General features: G+C 45.3%; 1 long non-coding RNA gene across 4 annotated transcripts; it reads left to right on the top strand.

Annotated features, from left to right (window-relative positions):
- Positions 1–426: 426 nt before the first annotated feature.
- LOC102115517 (uncharacterized) lies at positions 427–6,154 on the top strand. Of its 4 annotated transcripts, XR_012435273.1 has the most exons (4): positions 427–502; positions 622–657; positions 784–885; positions 5,822–6,154. It is a non-coding gene; the product is annotated as an uncharacterized lncRNA (long non-coding RNA). The 4 variants fall into 4 exon arrangements; XR_012435275.1 differs by lacking the exon at positions 784–885; XR_012435274.1 differs by lacking the exon at positions 427–502 and having other exon boundaries at positions 599–657.
- Positions 6,155–8,691: the final 2,537 nt, after the last annotated feature.

The following is an 8,691-nucleotide window of genomic DNA, read 5'->3' as shown; positions in this document are numbered from 1 at the left end:
TCCCGTGTTTCATACTTTTCCTGTTACTATAACCACGGTCTCTACCTTCTCTAGAAAGGCGATTAAAACATGTTTAGGACATCTGGGCGGCTGTACTGAGATCCCAGCATGTAGCAGTCCAGCCATTACGGGAGCTGCACTGCTGAAGCACAGGTGCGTCCTCCCGGCTCTTAAGCCCAATTAGGAGGCAGGGTTATTTGATGGTGGAACAGAGCGGACCCTGCTGTGCATGATGTACCCAGGCTGTGTCAGCTGCATTTGTGGCTTGTCCCATGACCCTTTGGCCCATCCTGCTGCAAGTGTGGCTGTCAGTCAGGGTTGAGAGTTTAGAGAGAAGTGGGCAGGCAGCTTCAGGCCCCACGTTGGTGTTGGCCTGGGCACCTGTTGGATCAACACAATAACTGCAGCCTGGAGTTCCTGGAAGCTGCCTTCCACTCAGCTAGGCCTGCTGTGGACGGAGCCCGTGCCAGCTACATGTGCCAGGGAAGCCACAGCTTGGCTGGTGAGCAATGCAATTCTGGGAAAGTGCAGGCTCTCTGTGTTCTTTCCTCTCTTGCAAACCATGGGCACCCTTGGGTCCCTTGGGGGTCACTGTGTTACACCTGCTTTTTATCTCTCTAGGCAGGAGCTGCTCCAGCCACATCGTACGACACTGAGGTAAGAGCAGAAGGTTGTGGAGTGCGCGGACCGGGGTGTGTGCTAAGGCCCTGTGTGCTGGATTACTCCTTGTGTGTCTCATTGCTTATAGGAATTTTTTGTTTGTTTGTTTGTTTTTTGAGACAGGGTCTTACTGTGCCACCCAGGCTGGAGTGCAGTGGTGTGAACATAGCTCACTGCAACCTCGGACTCCTGACCTCAAGCAATCCTCCCGCCTCAGCCTTCCAGGTGCTTGAGATGAGAAATAGACTTTTTCTCCTTTAATAATTCATTATTTATCCCCTTGGGCTGTTTGTTCAAACCCACACAGGAGCAGGAACATTGCTTTCGATTGCCAAAGAAATGACATAATGATGCCAATGATCAAAATGTCAAGAACACGGTGTCTTGGGCTGAGATGGTGAAGGCAGCATTCAGGCAGTGGTGATCTGGGGTGATAGGAGTGGCTAGGCGGAGACTGAGGCCTCCCTTCTTGTAGGATTTGATGATGGAACAGAGCGGACCCTGCTGTGCATGATGTACCCAGGCTGTGTCAACTGCATTTGTGGCTTGTCCCATGACCCAGTGCTCATTGCTATTATTGTCTTGTTTTATTTCTGCTTTTGTTTGTTTGGGTAGGTGAAAAGGCAGGTAGGGTGATGAAGAGCAGAATGTTTCATTTTTATCAAGCATCACTTGATTCAAAACGTAGCCACTGAAAAGAAGCAATCGTTTTTGGCCTGCGTCTCTGAGGATAAGACAGTGTGTGGTGATGGCTGCAGCCCATGTGGGAGCTGTCTGCAAAGAACCCAGCTGCTTCCTGCGGCTCTGGTCATCCTGCTGCCCTCAGCTGCTCCCACGGAGGCCACCCGCCTCCCTGACACTGAGCTGCTCACCTAGTCCAGCCACCAGTGACGGCCCCTGGCTTTTGAGGTGTCTGTTCTCTCCTCTCTCACTCCACTGCCACTGGCTTCCAGGGATCTCCAGCCTGTACAGAAACTTCTCACTACTCTGCCCTCACCCTTTTAGCAGGCTCCTGATGCTACTGACTCCACCTCCCAGGCAAATCATTCTAATTTAATTCTTTACAAGTATTCTCCCTCCTGGAGTGCTGGGCTCCACCATGGGGACGAGCCAGGGCACATCAACCACAGCTTTCCAGACACCCGGGGCCCGGGGCCCGTCCTGCTGTGAGTGTGGCTCCTTCAGCCTTCTTCCTTCTTCGCCTGTGGGGAGTTAGACATTCGCGAACCTCGTACTCAATCCCTGCCTCTGTCACGGCCTGCTAAGTCAATAAGACATATCTGCATGTGTCAGAATATGTGCAAGCTTTTGACAGGATTCCAGTTTTTCCCCATGGAGCTTTTGGCAGATGAAGCGTGTGGCTCAACAGCTGGTCTGATGTCCCTTAACCTCCCCCACACCAGGACTGTCTCTGTCTCCACATTCCAGCATATCCGGGTCTCAGCTTTGACACAACCAGACACTGTTGCTGAAGTTTTTATGTTTATATGACAGAAGAAACTGTCACCGCCCCCCCACCACACCCTCCCACCTGTTGTAGGAAAGGGCTCCAAGGTCTTGAGACCACATGCAGGGGATGGGAAAGCTGGCATTAAAGGGGAATGAAGTCCTGTGATTCCAGCAGCCACAGGAGGAGAACATCAGAAACCGAAAATTCCTGTGCCCAGGGATGGGGACCCGCTGACTTCAAGAGCAGAGCAGGTGTCTGGCTGGTGGAGGAAGTCCCAGTGTGGATTAACACTCTAGTGTCTCCAGAGAACATAACCGACATTTGTCTTTGGGAGATGTGTTTGAGTAGATCAGCTAGTGAAAAACCCAGCCGGCCTGCAGCCCTCCCGGCAGAGAGTGAAAAGGAAACCCGACTGGGGGATACCGCCCACCCTGGTCCCCAGAGAGCTGCGTTGTTTCCTCCCGCCCAGGCCTTTGGATCAGGCCACAGCAAGCGTCCCTGGGCATCTGGCCGAAGCTGGAAACCCGGGATGAGAGTGGAGGCCCTGGAAGGGAAGAAGAACTGAGGAGTGAGCTTGCCCTGTGAGAAGGGGTGGAGCTCTTCAGAGGATGGGGGTGAACTTACCAGACACCTGCGGAAATGGAGGCTGTGCTGGAGTGGGGGAGCCTGGATGAAAATCAGAGAACGAGAAGGCCGGGTTCAGAAGGGTGGGAAGGTCCCCGAGCGTCCCCCTCGAGGGGGATGAGGTCATCCGGGGCCACTAGGAGGACCAAGCCTTTAGCCAGAACCTCAGTATTTACCCTCCTGTGTTGTAATCCTGCCTTATTTTGGGTTTCTAAAAATTGCGGTAAGATGTACATAAGAGTTACCATTTTAACCATTTTCAAGTGTACAATTCAGTGGCAGTAAGCACATTCACGACATTGTGTAACCATCGCCCCACTGATTTCCAGAACTTTTTCATCATTCCAAACACAAACTCTGTACCCATTAAGCAATATTCCCCTTTCCCCTTAACCCCCGCAGCCCCTGGCGACCTCTGCTCTACTTTCTATGTCTTTGAATTTGACTAGGTATCTCAGAGAAAGGGAATCATATAATGGTTTTCCTTTTGCATTCGGCTTATTTCACTTAGCATGTTTTCAAGTTTCATTCACAGTGTAGAATATATCCAAATGGCATTCCTTTTAAAGGTTGAATAGTATTCCATTATACATAGACGCTACCTGACAGGCAATGAATGGGCTCGCTGCCATATGTGCATAGAAACCCATACTATGGCACTGGCTTTTTTTTTTTTTTTTTTTGGAGTAAGGATCTTGCTCTGTTGCTCAGGCTGGAGTGCAGTGGCATGATCTCGGCTCACTGCAACCTCCACCTCACAGGGTTTAAGCAATTCTCATGCCTCAGCCTCTCGAGTAGCTGGGACTACAGAGGCACTCCATTGTGCCTGGGTAATTTATATATTTTTAGTAGAGACGGGTTTCGCCATGTTGGCCAGGCTGGTCTCAAACTCCTGACCTCAGGTGATCCACCAGCCTCAGCCTCCCAAAGTGTTGGGATTACAGGCGTGAGCCACCGCGCCTGGCCTGATTTACAGTATTTGAAATCAAATCCATCCTCAGCGTTTCCCCAAGGGGATCAGAGCAGCGCACCTGGGAACATGCTTCCTTCAGGTGTGTTGCAGAAGCTTAGCTACTGACACGCTCTCTCCTACTGCACTTAACACTGGAAACGACTGAAATGGTGAGCAACGTGCGATGGCTGGGAAATCACGGCCCATTTATACCAGCTTTCACCGGTAATGTCCTTCCAGATTTTTCAGTGAGATGGGCAAGAATTTCATGATATAAAATTGAATACAAACAAAGCAGATGACAAAAGTCATATATAATGTTATACATTTGTAATACGTCTTAATACATCTCAGTAATACATAGTGCATCATGGTGAGATAGATGTATATATATAAAAGCAGGAAAGAGATGTGTTAAGTATAGTTTGTCTCTGGAAGACGGGGTGAGGAATAGTTTTTGTCTTTTCTAAATTTTTCATAATTTTTTTACAGTAAGTGTACATTATTTGCATGATCAGAAAAAAAGCACTATACATGTAGAAGCCAGTAGGCATGCATGCGTATATCCAGCACTTTCCATCTGACCAGAGAATCCTGTGTCATCTCCTTACATTCATCTCTGGGTGGTCACCCATGTCAGGACTATGAGAGGCCCGTGAAAGAGCCAAAAAGAATCCTCAAAAAATATCTGCCCGCTAAATTCTCTGCATGACTAGTCTCAGGAGGGAAAGGGTGGAATCTTGTTACCATATTAGCAAGAATGGCTGTGCACACGCTGGCAGGGAAGAACTTCCCTATTATGACACTATTTTTCAAAACAGGCTTTTCCGTGCTTAATCTGTTTTGTGAATGATCCTCTCTCTGCCCCTCCCCATCCTACAAAAAAGAAGACATTCGTTTTTATGAGTGTTAATGGTAATTCTGTTGGTAAGGCTAGGTCCTATTGCCTGGCCACAAACGGGAACCCATTTAAGACCTCTGTCCCTTGTGGTTCCATGGCCTGGGGATGCATAGGAAGGCAGTCGCCACACAGTACGGGAACAGAACCTGACGTGCTCACTCAGCTACTGGTTTACTTGGGTTAAAAAACATCATGGGCAGACAGGCTGGCCAAGTTGCTGTGTTCTCTTTGGATTCAATAGCAATATCACTTATTTTATCTTTTTACTTATGCATATTGTATTTCACAAGAACAGGCTTCAAGATGGTTTACTAGCATTTGTTTGCTTTTATTTATCACATTTATAAGTATTGGTTTATCAAATTTTACACTGTAATAAGATGCTAAAAACAAACCAGAAGAAAAGAAAAGTAGAAGAAAAGGAGGCCAGGGGAAATTCGTGTGCAGAACCCCTGCTGTGAGACTTTGCAGAGTTACCAAGGTTGGATGGGAAACAGCTGGGAGCTTCCTGGTGGTTAAGGGGGATCCCAAACAGAGGGTCACCTTAGAGCTGATTCAGCGAGGAGAGGACCATGAACCAAACACTCTTGCTTGATGGACTCTAACCATCTTAAAACACTGTCAACCAATAATTGAAAACTCACCCAGAGTCCAACAACAGCCACGTGCAGACACAATCTCCTGGGGTGGCTAGAGAGGACAGAGACATGTTCCAGCTGCCAGATTCATTGCTGCTATCTTCTGAGAAGCTGGGAGTCAACACCAGGAACTGAACAGTGCCCAGAGAACAGCAAACTAGGGTTGGGTCTTAAAAAGCCCTTGCCTAACTTTATAAAGTCTAAATGAGTTTTGGTTTTATCCTAAAATGTTGGTAAAACTCCTTAGCCTGGTATTCAAGGCCACCACAAGCCAACACCAACAAGTATCTATAGCCTTGGTCCCACTTCTCCACATTACCTGGCATTCCAGTTGAACACTGGCCTCAGGCTCGCTGTGCCTACTATTTGACACCCCTTCCTCTTCTTTGCACAATTCTTTCCTTTAACCTAGAATGATCTCCACAGTGATTTCCGTTCGCCCGCAATGATCTCCAGATGGGGTCGTCTGGTGCCCAAGGGAAGCCCCACCTAGAAGAGAATGTTAGAGCATTCACAAGGATCTCTTCTTCTGATAAGAACACCAAAGTTCCTTGTGGGGTAACTAGTTTCTCTTCTATTTCCGTTTTCTCTTCTAGGAGGACAGCACATTGCACTCTCACCTCCTTTGCAGTTAAGTGTGAAATAGTGCCAATAGAGTGTGAAAGAAAAGAAAGAAGATGATTCACCTCCCAAAGAAGGCGATTCCCCACTGCTGTGTCCCTTCTATCAACTTGATTCAAAAAACCAAAATGGACCCGGGAACCATGTGTTGAAGATAGGAGAGCTCCAAAAGAGACTGGAGCCCTGAGTCACCACCTGGAGGAAAACTACCCACCCATCAGGAATTTATACTATACAATTGGAAGTTTTTGGGTTACAGCAGCTACTTTAATTAAAACACCCAGAGACAAGAGTCATTATTGCACAAATTGGTTGCCTTTTTGTATGTTTGGGTCCTCTCTGTTCGATGAGACTGCACGTTCCTTTGAAACACATCTATTTAAAATTCTTATATCCCCAGAGAGGTTGGCAGAGAGTATGCACAGAGTGAGCCTTCAGTAAATGTTGAGTAAATAAGCTCCTAAAGGATGAAACTGGGTCTTTGAAGTTTGTTCTGACCAGTGCTTAGTATAGGATTTTGTGCTATTGGTCACTTTTCACAAAGGTTCTTGCTATTAAGGAACTTGATATCCAATGTACTCACAGAGAGTAGAAATTCAGGAGAAACAAATAGAAGATATATGTCCAAAAATCCATTTAACATTTCATTGACAGATATTTATCTCTTTAATCCTGGAAGTTGTTGCATGTAAGGGAAGGTTCAGTAGAACGAAAACAGGACTGCAAGCTGGGAGGAGATTTGGGGTCTCTTGGCCAACTCTGCCACAAATTGTGTTACCTTCAATTTCCCTGCTGGTAAAATGAAGTCAGTGGTCCCCAAAATGAAATTTGGACTAATGACAAATTAGCTAGCATTTGATTATACATCGATAGGTTCCCCATGTGATTTTAATGCACAAATCAGATTTGGGAACCATTAGGTAGGTGATCTTATCCTATGAGTCTATCTTTTTCAACATGGAAAAATTAATTTGTTTTGCTGACCGAAGGCTGTGTAACTTAGAACTGGAAAGAGACATAGAATCGAATAACCCATCTCTATGGGGCAAAAAAATTAAACACCTTTAGTTCGTCCAAAGATGAAATGGAAAAATAAACATGTTTTAAGATGATTTGGTAGAGAAAATATTTTCTTTGCCAGGATATTAGAGAATTTGTCAAGAGTTATTAAACAGGAGAGTCAAAGGTTTCATTGCAGGAACTTAATAAATATTTGTTTATTAGCTGATTAATGTGCTGATCCAAGCAGAGAAGGAATTCTGTCTTTGTTTTAAAGCCAGGATTTCTAACTGCCCTTTCGGGATAAAAATGTGCTCTGTGTTCAGCTCAGCAACCTGAACTGTCTATTCCATTATTCAGATAAACACCAAAAGGGATTTAATGTATCCTCTGGCAACCGAAGATAATACTCTCAGGTCAAGCTTCCTTCAGGCAGATATTAATGGTTACTTTTAGTTAGTGAAAAATGTTGCATAATTCATGCGCTGTGCTTGACAAAGTTGATCCAAACTCTGGGACCCTCAGGAATTTCAGGCAGAATTCCTTACTCTTTGAGGGTGTCTTCGTTCCCCACCCTGGGTGTTTATCATGCCTCTGAGTGAAACACAATGATGACAATGGCATAGCTTTTCAAAAAAGAAATGATCCAGAGTCCTTTCTAAAGTGCAGCAATCAGAACTATTGATTCTGAAATTGGACCATTTCCAGTGGTACCAAAGAAGTGGTATATTATAGAATTAGAATGTCTTCTATTCAGCACACTCCAAATCACTCTCTATACAAACGTATTCAAATGTATTTTTATTCAACATATTCAGAATGTTCATCCTTCAAAAAGTGCTTCCCCCATTAGCCAGCCTCATGCAAGTCGGTTGTTCCCACCTTTATTCCACTGATATGGAGGTCATTTGAATGCTGTTTTCTCTGTTAAGATGCTGTCGTTTGAACAATACACTCACGTTTCATGCAAATTTGAATTATGCAAGTTTTAAAAAATGCTATGTAAAACAGCAATAAAATACTACTGGAGATTGCTCAATTTCAGAATGGGCAACATTTGAAATAGTCCAAATTCCTCCAAATTTGCATGATTTATCCAGAATGGCATAACAAATCCAGAGCATAGCCAGTGAAACTTACACCGTGTTTGGACCCTGGTCTGTTGGCTGTGCCACAGTTGTGGTAAACAGAAACCTCCACAGGGAAACCTCCATAGGCTTTGGTCAGTATGACGGGGAGTCGTACAATGAATCAAAGCAGATGTTTTCCTGAGGGATTTTTGTGGCTCTAGTGCAGTTTAAAAAAATTCATTGTGTTAATAATTTAATATTTTTGATATCCTATGAAAGTATCACATAAGCTTTTATAATATAGTGGCACGGAAAAAAAAATGCTGTAAATTATTATACTCCATTCAGTATGACAGGGGAATGGTTCCAGGACCCCCAGCACCTTCTACCCCAGGATACCAACATCTGCGATGCTCAACTAACTGATAGAAAATGGTCTAAGATTTGCATAGAACCTACTTACATCTTCCTGTATACTTTTTTTTTTTTTTTTTTTTTTTTTGAGACAGAGTCTAGCTCTGTCTCCCAGGCTGGAGTGCAATGGCAAAGTCTCAGTTCACTGTAGCCTTTGCCTGCTAGGTTCAAGCAATTTTCCTGTCTCAGCCTCCCGAGTAGCTGGGATTACAGGCACACGCCACCATGCCCAGCTATTTTTTTTTGTATTTTTAGTAGAGACGGGTTTCACCGTGTTGACCAGACTCATCTCAAACTCCTGACCTCAAATGACCCACCCACCCCTGCTGGGGTTACAGGCGTAAGCCACCATACCCAGCCCC

This window comes from Macaca fascicularis, chromosome 5 (genome assembly GCF_037993035.2).
Source record: "Macaca fascicularis isolate 582-1 chromosome 5, T2T-MFA8v1.1".
Classification (NCBI taxonomy): Eukaryota; Metazoa; Chordata; class Mammalia; order Primates; family Cercopithecidae; genus Macaca; species Macaca fascicularis.
The sequence above is the reverse complement of the archived record's forward strand: the minus strand, read 5'-3'. Positions and strand labels throughout refer to the sequence as shown.